The sequence below is a fragment of the Camelus dromedarius genome, chromosome 24 (genome assembly GCF_036321535.1).
Source record: "Camelus dromedarius isolate mCamDro1 chromosome 24, mCamDro1.pat, whole genome shotgun sequence".
NCBI lineage: Eukaryota > Metazoa > Chordata > Mammalia > Artiodactyla > Camelidae > Camelus > Camelus dromedarius.
The window spans coordinates 3869453-3882396 of NC_087459.1; the positions used below are offsets into that span (position 1 = coordinate 3869453).

Genomic DNA, 12944 nt, shown 5'->3' on the forward strand with positions numbered 1-12944 from the left:
TAAGCTTTTGCACAGCAAAGGAAACTATAAACAAAACGAAAAGACAACCTATGGAATGGGAGAAAATATTTGCAAACAATGCAACTAACAAGGGCTTAAGTTCCGGAATATATAAGCAGCTCATACAACTCAATAACAAAAAAACAAACAACCCAATCAAAAAATGGGCAGAAGACCTAAACAAACATTTTTCCAGTGAAGACATACAGATGGCCAATAGGCACATGAAAAGATACTCCACATCGCTAATTATCAGAGAAATGCAAATAAAAACTACAATAAGGTATCAACTTACACCGGTCAGAATGGCCATCATTAAAGAGTCCACAAGCAATATGTGCTGGAGAGGGTGTGGAGAAAAGGGAACCCTCCTACAGTGTTGGTGGGAATGTAATTTGGTGCAGCCACTATTGAAAACAGTATGGAGATTCCTCAAAAAACTGAAGACAGACTTACCATATGATCCAGCAATCCCACTCCTGGGCATATATCATCCGGAGGGAACTCAAATTCAAAAAGATACAGGCCCCTTAATGTTCATAGCAGCACTACTTACAATAGTCAAGACATGGAAGCAAACTAAATTGACAGAAGACTAGATAAAGAAGTTGTGGTATATATAATATAATGGAAAACTACTCAGCCGTTAAAAAACGAAATATGCCATTTGCAACAACATGGATGGACCTAGAGATTATCATACTAAGTGAAGTAAGTCAGACAGAGAAAGACAAATATCATATGATATCACTTATATGCGGAATCTTTAAAAATGACACAAATGAACTTATTTACAAAACAGAAACAGTTAGGGGAGGGTATAGCTCAAGTGGTAGAGCACATGCTTAGCATGCAACAAGTCCTGGGTTCAATCTCCGGTACCTCCTCTAAAAAATAAATAAGTAAACCGAATTAACCTCCCCCCCCACAAAAAAACCCCAAAACCAAAACCAAACAAACAAACAAAAGAGTTATCAAAACAGAAAGAGACTCAGTCATAGAAAACAAAACTATTATTTAGCGGGTGGGGTGGGGGTAGAGGGATTAATTGGGATTTGCAGATACACACTGCTTTACATAAAACAGATAAACAACAAGGTCGTACTGCATAGCACAGGGAACTATATTCAATACCTGTAATAGCCTATAATGAAAAAGAATAGGAAAAGGAATATATATATATATATATAACTGAATCACTATGCTATACAGAAACTAACACACCAGTAGAAACCAACTATACTTCAATAAAAAAAAGAAAAGAAATAAAAGGAAAAAGGGTCACCTAGCTGTCCATGATCCAGCTCTCCTGAAGCTTCCCCTCTCCTCACCCACCCTGTGCTCCACAGAAGGCCTCCTCCATCCTCTGAACATTGGTTTTATAGAAAAAAAAAAATTGTATCTCAATGGAAAACTATGCATTGTTTACATACAACACATATGTTCATTATCTTCAAGCTGTTTCTCTGCAAATCATAGGAATCTGATAGATAAGCAAATTCTGTCTTATCCAACACTTTTTTGCCTCCATTTGCAATGCATTTCAACATTCCTTTACTCCACAGACAATTTTGCTTCATTTGACTTTTCCTTTGAACCAGTTCTAACATCTGGCTCTCTCATTGAGCTTAACAAAATCATTGACAAGTGCTCATTCTTTTATCTGTATGGGAGCCATGATTTTATCCTTTTTTTCTGAAGATTTTCTTTTAACACTTTTCCATGAAGTCTCTGAGGCCCTGTTCATGATCTGTCTGTCCAGAACATCTTTCCTACCTTTCCTTCCTTTTCCTCCTAAAATTTCTTTCCCAGCACCCCCAGGGACAGGGACAGGGAACACCTTCCTTCTCTGAGCTCCAACCTCTATCCGCCCACGCCCACCCACCTGGCACTCATCTCACTGACTGGTACTTGTTGATGGGCCTGTCCTCTGACAGCTAGCCTAGAAGATCCTCCGGAGTGGTAGCTGGGACTTCATCTCTCCCTCACCACACACACACACAAACACACACACACACATACACATACACACACACGTACTGTATGGGACAAATGGAAGTTGTGTAATAAATTGGCACACTTAGGAACAGATGAGTGCAGATGACTAGACTGTCCACCTGGATAGAAGCCACTAAGAGGGAGACCTTGGCCAGAGAGGGTACAGCTCAGTGGTAGAGCGTGTGCTTAGCATGCACGAGGTCCTGGGTTCAATCCCAAGTACCTCCATTAAAATAAATAAGTAAATGTAATTACCCCCCCACCAAAAAAAAGAGGGAGGCCTTGTTTTCCTTGTTAATACCACACACATGATGCCGATGTCCAGCATCTACAAAGCACTCAATAAAAAAATAATTGCTGAGTAAATGAAAAGATACCACTTAAGTTCCTGTTCTTGGCCTATTTTAAAATCATCTCCTGGCTCTCCACATTTGAAGAACAAACCTTGTAGCCTCAGAATGCTACCCTCCCACCCCATATTTTCGTGTGTCACCACTATGGTGTTTCAGCTGCATGAATGATGGCCATTGTTCTGTTCTGTTTCATGGTCATCGGGCGACCTTGGGCAAGATGCTGCCCCTCTGGTTTTCCGGTGGGAAAAGCAAGGTCAGTTCAGGCATTCCAAGAGGTAAACTACATCAGGCAAAGACATGCATGTCTAGTAATGCTCTCATGATGTTCCAGCCCAGACACCATTTACAGGGTAGCAGATGCTGTCAGTGTAACTCATCAGCGATGCTACGAGGAGTTAGCTCTGAGTTGTGAGGGTTGTAGCGATGTCCTAGGATAGGCTTCCCAAACGACCTGAAGGGGCACACGAACCCCTCACCCCACCAGGATATTGTTAAAATACACCTTGTGTTCTGTAGGCCTGAGTGGGGCCCAAGAACCTGCATTTCTAACCAGCCCCCAGATGCTGTCATGCTGTTGGGAGCTGGACCACACTCTAAGTGGCAAGGTGCTAGGGCACAGTGGGTCCCAGCTTTGAAGGAATTTGCAATGCAACTGCTGAGGGACAGATTTCCAGCATGTTGCTGATAGCCCAAGGCAATAAATGCTAGCCCCCAAGTGGGAGATGTTGGCAGTTAAGACTGTGAGACTGAGAATGGACAAGTTGGCGAGGCTGGGGAGGTCTCGTGCAGGGTTCCCAAAGGACACGGAAACCGGGTTGGGAGCATCCTGCCAGGCTGGTGATTCTCCTGAATCATCAATTCTGGTGGTGGAACCCATCAATCTTTGTTTTAACACACCTTCCAGGGGATTTCTGATGCTAAAGTGTGAGAACCATTGTGCTAGGCAGAGAGAAAGGGGTAGACTGTTCCATTTGGAAGAACAGTGTTCTGTTTCACATAGTAGAGCTTCAGGCACATGTCCAGACCCTGTAAACTGCATTCATTATTTCATCCATCTACCCACTCATCCAACATCCAACAAATAAGTCCTAAATGTCCACTCTGTACCCTGTTAGGCACACGAGATATAACTTAAGTTGTAGATACACACTTATCTAAGCCTCTAAACCAGTGATGCTCAACCAGGGGCAATTTGGCCCCTTGGGGGACATTCGGCAATGTCTAGAGACAGTTTTGGTTGTCATAACTTGGGGGAAGACTATGCTGCTGACGTCGAGTGGGTAGAGGCCAGAAATGCTGCTAAACACCCTCTCTTGCCCCAGCAATGTCAATAGTGCTATTAAGGAACTTTGCTCTAAACTGTGAGCTCCTTGTGGGCAGGAACTGTATTGTAGTCACCTTAATATCCCAGAGTCACAGGGTAGTGCCTGACCCACAGGAGCTGACCAAATGTTTAAATGCAAGAGGCAAACGGTGACACAAAGATATACTTATGTATATAAAGAATTCTTAGAACTCCACAAAAAAAAGACAAGCTACCAAATTCGAAAATGGACAAAGGGCCTGAATGGACCTTTTTCCAAAGAAAATATACATGTGGCCCACAAGCACATGAAAAGATGCTCAACATCACTAGTCACTAGGGAGGTGCAAATCAAAACCATGAGATACCACTTCACATCCACTAGAATGACAATAATAGTAATAACAGTCATCAGAAAATAACAGGAGTTGGCCAAAAATGTGCATAAATTGGAACCCTCACACATTGCTGGTGGGAATGTAAAACGGTGGAGCCTGGCAGTTCCTCGAAACATTAAGCAAAGAGTTACCATACGACCCAGCAGTTTCACTCCCAAAAGAATTGGAAACCAGGTCTTCAAACCAAAACTTGTACATACATGTTCATAGCTGCATTATTCACAATCATCAAAAGTTGGAAACTCAAATGTCCATCAAGATGAATGGACACCCACTCCCAGGCATATATCCTGAGAAAATTCTAATTCAAAAAGATATATGCACCCAATGTTCATAGTAGCACTATTTACAATAGCGAAGACATGGAAGCAACAGATGAATGAATAAAGAAGTTGTGGTATATGTATATAATGGAGTATTAGCCATAAAAAAGAATAAAATAATGCCATTGGCAGCAATGTGGATGGATCTAGAGATTATCATACTAAGTGAAGTAAGTTGGGCAGAGAAAGACAAATATATGATATCACTTAGATGCAGAATCTAAAAAATGACACAAATATATTTATTTACAAAACAGAAATAGACTCACAGTCATAGAAAAAAAAACTTATGGTTACCAAAAGCGGAAGGTGGGGAGGGATAAGTTAGGAGTTTGGGATTAGCAGATACTAACTAATATTTACAAAATAGATAAACAAGGACCTAATGTATAGCACAGGGAATTATATTCAAAAGCTTATAATGGAAAAGAATACGAAAAAGAATATATATAACTGAATCACTATGCTGTACACCAGTAACACAATATTGTAAATTAACTATACTTCAGTAAAAAAATTTTTTAAAAAGATGAATGGATAAACGGTGGTATATCCATGCAATAGAATATTATCTTGCCATAAAAAGAAATGAAGTACCGATACATGTTACAACGTGGAGAAGCCAAACACAGTAAGCCACAAATTGGATGATTCCATTTAAATGAAATATTCAGAATAGGCCAACCCACCGAATCAGACTAGTGGTTGCCAGGAGATCGGGAAGGGAGAGTGACTGGGTACCAGTTTCCTTTCAGGGTGATGAAGGTGTTCTGGAACTAGACAGCGGTGATGGTTACACAACACTGTTAATGTATTAAGTGTCACTGATTTGTAGGCTCTAAAAGGATGAAAATGGCATATTTTATGTTACATATATTGCACAATAAATGCTCATTGAGTGTCTCCTGTGTGCCAGGAACCGTGCTCTGCATTCAGGACACAAGGACAAATGAGACATGGAGGTGTGAGCACAGAAGGGGTGAAAAACCAGCAAATGGCCATGGACCCAAGGAAGCCCCGGCTGTGCGTGCCAGGGGTTGAGAGGAGAAAGGAATCTCCAGGTTAGGGGTGGGGAGGCTCAGGGAGACAGCTTTTGAAGGAGGAGGGAAATTTGTCCTTGGTGAGTCGACCCCATTACTGAAGGAATGTGTGATTAGAGGCCAGATTAGGCCACACAGTCCTGTGATGGGGAAGACAATGCCTGGAGCCTCCAGAAAAGCAAGGCTAGTCAGACACAGGGGAGGAAGGAGGAGAGCAGACACCTTCAGAACTGCCTCCTGGGACTTTCTGCTGGGATGCAGTGGAGGGAGGGGGGGTTGATGATTCAGCCAGCTGGGCGTTCTTGAAGCCCTCAGGCTCCCCAGCTGTCACTCACCCGGCCTCCTGGCACGGGAGGGTGGGGGGAGGCAAGCAGAGAGATGGGGAGCGCCAGGGCTCACATCACTGAAGTGGGACGAGGTACCAGGTGTTTGAACAGGGTTTCAGGTAATCCTCACAATAACCGAGGAGGGTCTACTATTTCCCCTCCTTTTTCTTTTCTTTTTTCCCTTTCTTTTTAAAAAAAAACTATTATTGCTTTTTCTTTTTAAAGATGGGGAAATGTGACACTGAGAGGTAAAATGGCCATGGCCTGAGGCCACCATGCTAGTGGAAGCCCAGTTCAGCTCTGGTCAGTGTGACCTCAAGACCCACAGAGATGCTGGCAGAAGGAATCCCCCAGGCCAGGGTAAAGGCTGAGTCTGTGGCCAAGAGGCCTCAGGTTCCTGTCTCCTGGCCTCTGAACCCTTAGGAAGCTCAAAGGCCTGGCTTTTGGCTACCAGCGGCTTCTGCAGCTGCAAGAGCTCCAGCCTGGGGAGCAGAACTCAGGCTGGGCCCCCCCCCGCCGAACGTCCCGGTGGGGGGACCCCGAGCCAGTCTCAACCTCGGAGGGCTGTGCTTGGTTTTGGCTTGTCTTTAATGCACGGGAAGCTTGCTAGAGGATTCCTTTTCTTCTTTCCACATGGATGTAGTCCTAACTAGCCATTTTCATTTGAATTTATGTACACTTATTAAAATACTATATATATTGATCTTGTGACTTAATTGTTTTCACTAAATAATGTCTTGGAGATCTTTCCAGGTCAGGAATGCAGCTCTACCCCATTCTTCTAAAAAAACAGCTCATTTCCCCATGTAACGTAACCTCTTCCCATCTAGGATTGCAAAGCCCTCTGGCGAACATTCTTGGGGTTGCCCATTGTGTGCACCTGTGAGCATTTCTACAGAAGATTCTTAGAAGTGGGGTGGCTGGGCCCGAGGGCATGCAATTTAAATTCTGAACGAGACTACCAAATTATATGCTGAGAAGGCGCCAGAACTAGGTTATTTCTAAAACTGCGGCATGAATGTTTCTTTGACCTCTAGCAGGGAAGGAGGTAATGCCTTTAGAAGAGTCCTTTAACCTCTGTGAGCCTTAGTTTGCTCACCTGTAAAATGGGAAACCTACAGTTTAATATACATGATGGTGCTCCAGAGATGGTCAAGTCCTGCTTAAATGTGTGAGATTAAAACTGCCCTTCACATAGGGAGGCTCAACAGTGGGACCCCACCTCCTGCATGATGCACAAAGCAGAATGAGGAGCCCGAGCAAGAGGGATGCTGTCTCACGTCAATCATCAACTTTGTGCCAGGCACATATATTAGACTAGCAGCTCTCAATGCGGAGGTTGGGGGGATTTACCCACTAGGAGACATCTGGCAATGCTTGGTTGACAGTTTTAGTTGTCATAACTAGAAGCAGTTGCAGCTGCCATTTAATGGGTAGAGGCAGGAATGCTAGACATCCTACAATGCACAGGACAGCTCCCCACAACACAGAATGATCAGCTCCAAACGGCAACACTGCTGAGAATAAGAAGAAACCCTGTTCTAGACCGAGCTCTTATCTGATGCCCACCCCCCAACAAACCCAATTCAAAGATGAAGAAACTGAGGCTCAGAGAGGTGGATGACCTGCCTAAGGCTTCCCAGCCAGCAGTAATGGGAGTAGACTTCCAGCCCCATCTGACTTTAGAGTCTGCGGTGCATTCTATACACTGCACTCTCTCTCTGGGAAGACATCACCCTTGTCTCCAAGCAAGGGCTGAGGGTCCACTGCCTTGGCCCCTGGCACATTATCTATGATGCAGGCTGTAAGTTTTCCCTTAAAGCACAACCTCTCGACCCAGTTTTAGAGGTTTTATGACTTGTAATCATAGTCACTGCTTCCATCCATTTGCTGTGTGCTATGCACTTTACAAAGAATTAACTCAGTTTACCCTGATAAGGACATCGAGGGAACTGAGTTACAGAGAGGTTACCAATTCCTCCAAGACACACACTAAGTAGCAGACCTGGGCTCTACACCCAGATAAGAGGTCCAGAGATCGATCCCTCAAGCCCACACACTGTGGTTCCCCCTCATACTCTGAACTTTCACCTTGGCACCTTGCATTTGGATCCCTGTTCTGAACTGGAGCATGACAGCCAACCCCTTAGCTGGAGACAGGGGGAGTCCCACCTCAAGACCCTCCCATTTGTAGGGAATTGGTCACTGTTGCCCCGCTTGGCGTCCAATGCCTCAGGAAAAGCAGGCTCTGAGCTGGGATGGGAGATTGCCGCAGAGAACTTGGGGCCAGAGGGAGTGTGCAGGGATCAAGGCGGGGGGGTGGGGGTGGGGCCCTGGGGGAAGGCGCCCTGACTTCCTTGAGCCCTGTCCAGAGGGCCTGGAGCAAACCTCATCTAGCAACTGAGATTCCTGCAGCAGTATCGGCTCCAGACTATCACAGCTGATCTTATTCACTATCCTGGGTCCATCTGGATTTTGGCAAGTCTAGATTTAGCAGTGGACTCAATCAAAAGGTCACACGGGCTGAGTGGGGAAGTGTAACTCCTGGGGAATAGATTCTACAAGGTGGCCTGCTGGGGGGCAGCGCTGAGTTCCAGCTCCAAGCTGCCTGACATTGGCAGAGCCTCCAAACCTCCTCTGACCAGTGGGGACAGCAGTGTCTGGCAGTCCTGGTTGTAAACGTGAGGACAGGAGGTAGTGTCCGGGGGATCCCAGCCGCCCGCGAGCCCCAGAGAGGCTGTGACTAACTTTGCCACTCATTGGCTGGGTGACCTTGAACAAGTCTCTTCCCATTTTTTTTTGCCTCTGTTTGCTCAACTGTCAAATGAAGGAGTAAGATCTTTGAACCTCAGTCCCTGGGAGGCCTAAGGACTCCAGACAGCCATTTCTCTTTCCCGGGGGCTGACCTCTTTGGGCATCCAGGACACAAGCCTCTCCTTACTCCACATCTCTGGGCGCAGCTCAAAAGAGCAAAGCAAAGCTCCTTGTATTATTTCTTTTCCCTGCTGCCAGCCCCCAACCTGGCCAACTAGAGAAGAGCAGCTCCCAGCCCTCCCAGGTCACCAACATTCTGTCCCTTGGTCTAGCTTCATCCAAGGCAGCCCAATGGATGGTTCCAGCAGCATCCGTCTTCCTTGGCCAAGGGCCTAATTCCACCAGGCAATGCCCACAGCAGCTGGGGGGCAGGGGGCAGCCCCAGGGAGCAAAGTGGGGCCCTTCTGTCTGCACTGATACCCCCTTCTCCAGGAAAGGGGTTGGGCTGTCTCAAGGGAGGATATTGTGAAAACAGTCCTGTGTGCGTGTGTGTTGGGGGGGGTTCCCACTGGTCCTGCTGCCTTAGAGGCCATCTCTGTTGGTAGAGTTTAGAGGCTCCTGGAAGGATCTCTAGGCTCAGGATCCCAGCTTTAAGGGTTTCAGCCTTACTAAACCTTCTTACTAAACCCAAGCCTCTGGTCTTATCTCTGGCTGGGGTGGGGAGGAGGGTGAGGAAAGGTGAGATGCAATCAGGTGGAGAGGCAAGGTGGGAAGGATGGGATTGGGAGAAGGGGGGGGTGCTGGGATTTGAGTGAAAGGGTTAGAGAGGAGTGGAGTGAGGTAGGTGACTTGGCCTGGATGGTAACCAGACCCTTGCCCTATTTCTGAGTATGAAAACCCCTCCTCTTACATTTTTACTGGAGAAAGAGGGGGAATCCCCCAAATGCCTTTAGTGCAGAGGAGTAGAGGCAACCTCTCTAATGGATGGGGGTGGGGTGGGGGTGGCGGGGGATATCATCCACTTCTAAAGGCAAATCGCAGCCCAGTTTCTAAGGTGGGGATGCAGGGAGCTCTGCACTGGGTTTGAGGGTGACATGCGGTCTCTGCCCAGGGATATCCTTGTCTTAGGGAGGGGCTTATTTTCTCTTCTGGGAGCTTTCATTTTCCCCAGAGGGAGTGCACCGTTATCTACGAGCTGAGAAGGGAGGGTGGGGAGAAGATATTCAAACTTACTTTTTTAGACTGGGGAAAGGGGCATTGGTCTCCAAAGACATAGGGGTTCCTAGATACCCAGGGAGGCTGGAACCCACTTTTGAGGGGCACGTTCCATTCCAAAGGGCAAACTAGGGAGGAGAATCTTCTCTCTAGAGCCTGGGGCCAGGAAGGAAGGGCCCATTTCTGAAGGGAAAAGGAAACTATTTTGCTCTCTGGGAGGTGGGAGACGCTCTCTTTTCCGGGGAGAGGACCCGTGCCTCGGGAAGATGAGGCCCCCGTCTCTGTGAGAAGATGTCCCGGTTTTGCTTCCTGGGGGAAGGGCCGAGGGATTCCATCTCAGCTCCCGCGAAAGGGACCGCCCCACACGACCTGGCGCCAGGTCCTTACCTTCAGGCCCTAGCTCCGACCCGCGGACTCCGACCTGCCGGGCTCCGATTTGCCAGATCCGCGCCTTCGCTCGGGCTGTGTCCAGGCTCTGCCCCGCTTCCCCCAGCGACTCGCCGGGCTCCTTGGCTCCGTCGAGCCGCACTGGCCAATCAGAGTTGCCGGCCCCGGCCCTCGCTCGTGCCGCAGCCAATGAGTGTGCCCGCCACGGGCCACCGCCCCCGGGAGGGGGGGGGGCGGGGCGGGGGTAGAGTCCGGCCTCCGGGGGCGGAGGAGCCGGGGGCCTGGAGGAGGGACTGCGAGGGCTGGGAGCGAGGATTCCGGTTGTGGCAGAGGCGGCGAGGAGCCCCACGAGGCCGGAGGAGAGCCTATCTAATAGCGGGTAGGGAGCTCGTCTCTAAAAGGGGGCGGCTCTATAGACTGATTTAACCTAGAGTTTAATCACCTCCGCCCCTTTCCTGGACCCTTGCGGCTGCGGGCGAGTGTAGCTGCCCGCTCTGCACCCGCGCCTCGAATCCCGGGCTCTGGAACCCTAGAGTCACAGCCAAACAAGGTTCCGTATGAAAGAGAGGGGAGAGAGCATCATGCCCTGGCCCCCTCCTCCCTCTCACGCCCCCATCCTAACCTCGCCCAGTCCAGTCCTGCTGTGCTCAAGGCCCTGTCACTCAGCAGCCTCCCAGCTGCCTTTCACTTAACACCTCGTTGCCCAACCAGCCCCGGAAGACGAATAGCTTGTGCATGGTGGGGGCAATGCAAAGAGCAGGCAATGCAAAGAGCACTGGACTAGGAGTCCATGGTACCTTCTCTATGATCTAGGGCAGTTCACTCCACCTCCTTGATCCTCAATTTCCTCAATAGTAAATGGAAGCAGTAGTGATAGTACCTCCTTCATGGGCATAAATGAAATGGTAGATGTGATGAGGGTGCTTTTATAAAAATTAAGATGCTGTATGAAACCTAGTGAATACTAAAGTGTGAATGACTGATAGTCCTGTAGCTTTCTAAAAGTATTTGGAAAGAGGATGCATTACTTCAGTGGTAAAATCAAAGACACAAGGAACTACCCATCAGAACAACATGAGACCACAAAGTGCTCATAATGAATGGATGAATGGAGACTCCAGACCTTAAAAGGCCAAGGAAGAATACAGCCTGGTCTTCCCCACTCAGCCTGATCAGGTAACTATTTCCTTAGTCTGCTAGCATCTTGCAGAACACTGAGGTCCTTCCTTCCTGCCTTCCATGAATCTAGGCTGCCCTACCTCTGACTAGGTGAGCAGGACTATACTCCTAGGAATTGAAACAGATATAAAGCAAATAAATAAATTTAAAAGCTGCCAAACAAACCATTTGCCCCACAGTGTGGTCTGTGACTGTAAGGACTAAAAAGAAGCAGTAAGTAAGAAATATACAAAGGAAAGGACAGAAAATAAAATTGATCCACAGTTCTGCTGAAACTGACAGCTTTGCCAATCTCCTTGGTATGTTAACCGTGTCCCCTTGCAGAACTTTACGAGGCCTGGGTTATAAATCGGGGAATTTTCCCTTAAAACCTAAGCCATGCAGATAGTCTCTTTTACTGCCCAAGACCTGCCCACAGAAATAAAATGGCCAGTAAATGTGGGAGGAAATAAAGTTTCTCAAAGAAAAGCAAGTTAAAGAGATGGAAAGTTTCATCCATCAAAATGGCCTCATTTTTATTATTATAATGACCATTATCTGTGGAGGTTTGAAGGAAGTGGACAATTTCATGAATGTATAAATGATCAAAGCTTTTCTGGAAAGAAACTTGAGTACTCCTATTTAAAAAAAATTGTTAAAATGAGCTTACCCTTTGACTTAGCAGTTAAACATCTGTGAAATTACCCTAAAACAATGAATGGTGCAAAAGTTTAGTGACAAATTTACTGTCGGTTTGTTTCTTGTAGCAAAAAACTGGAAACAACTTGAATGTAGGACGACAAGGAGGCGGAAGGGACATCTGTTGCATGAAAATGAATGCCTCCAATAAAGCACAGGTGTTGAATGCTGAGTGGCACAGAACTGTTTTGACTATTGAATGGTTGACTCAAAATAGAGTGAACAAAAGATAATCACCAAAAACTTTATCTGATATTGTTCTATTTGTGGTAAATCTATGTAAGTAGATATGGATAGATCAGTGCTGTCCAAGAGAACTTTCTGTGATGGGGGAAACGTTCTGAATCTGTGCTGTCCAATATAGTAGCCACTAGCCATTGGTAGGGATGAAATACTTAACATATCACTAGTCGACTGCAAAACTGAATTTTTAAAAACATCTAACTTTAGCTTTAAGCTAAATAGTCACACGTGGCTAGTGGCTATCACACTGGACAGCACCAATATAGATACATGATAGACAGAGAGAGACAGACTGAAAAAAGAAATGCCCACTAGTAGAAGTAATTATCTTTGTATGTTGAAATTACGGATGATTATAATTTTACTTTATCTGCAAGTCACTGATTCCTAATTATTCTATCATGGATATATATTGCTTCTGTATTAAGAAAAAAATATTTGAAATGAAAAACAAAAAAGCAAAAGTCTAAGCCAAATGCAATGCACTCTTTTGTGTGACCTGCAAGCTATGATAGAAAATGGGTTTTACATGTTAAATGGAAGGAAAAAAAATCAAAAGAAGAATAATATTTTGTATCACAAGAAAACTGTATATAATTCACATTTCATTGTGCACAAAGTTTTACTGGAACACAGCCACACCCACTCACTTATGCATCGTCTGTGGCTGTCTTCCGGATACCAAGGCAGAGCTGAGGAGGAGTTAATTAAGACAGAGACCGCACAGCCTCCAAAGCCAAAAAGATT

General features: G+C 46.2%; 1 protein-coding gene and 1 long non-coding RNA gene across 2 annotated transcripts in view; one reads left to right on the top strand and one right to left on the bottom strand.

The window, feature by feature from the left end:
- ABAT (4-aminobutyrate aminotransferase) overlaps window positions 1-10246 on the bottom strand; it is an 80037-nt gene extending 69791 nt beyond the window's left edge. The window contains exon 1 of the mRNA XM_010991302.3: window positions 10098-10246. The gene's annotated coding sequence lies outside the window, so the exon portion shown is untranslated. The remainder of the gene's footprint in view (window positions 1-10097) is intronic.
- Window positions 10247-10386: 140 nt separating this feature from the next.
- On the top strand, window positions 10387-12596 carry LOC116147224 (uncharacterized). Its single transcript, XR_004130762.2, has 3 exons — window positions 10387-10476; window positions 11084-11273; window positions 12023-12596. It is a non-coding gene; the product is annotated as an uncharacterized LOC116147224 (long non-coding RNA).
- The last annotated feature ends 348 nt before the right edge of the window (window positions 12597-12944 follow it).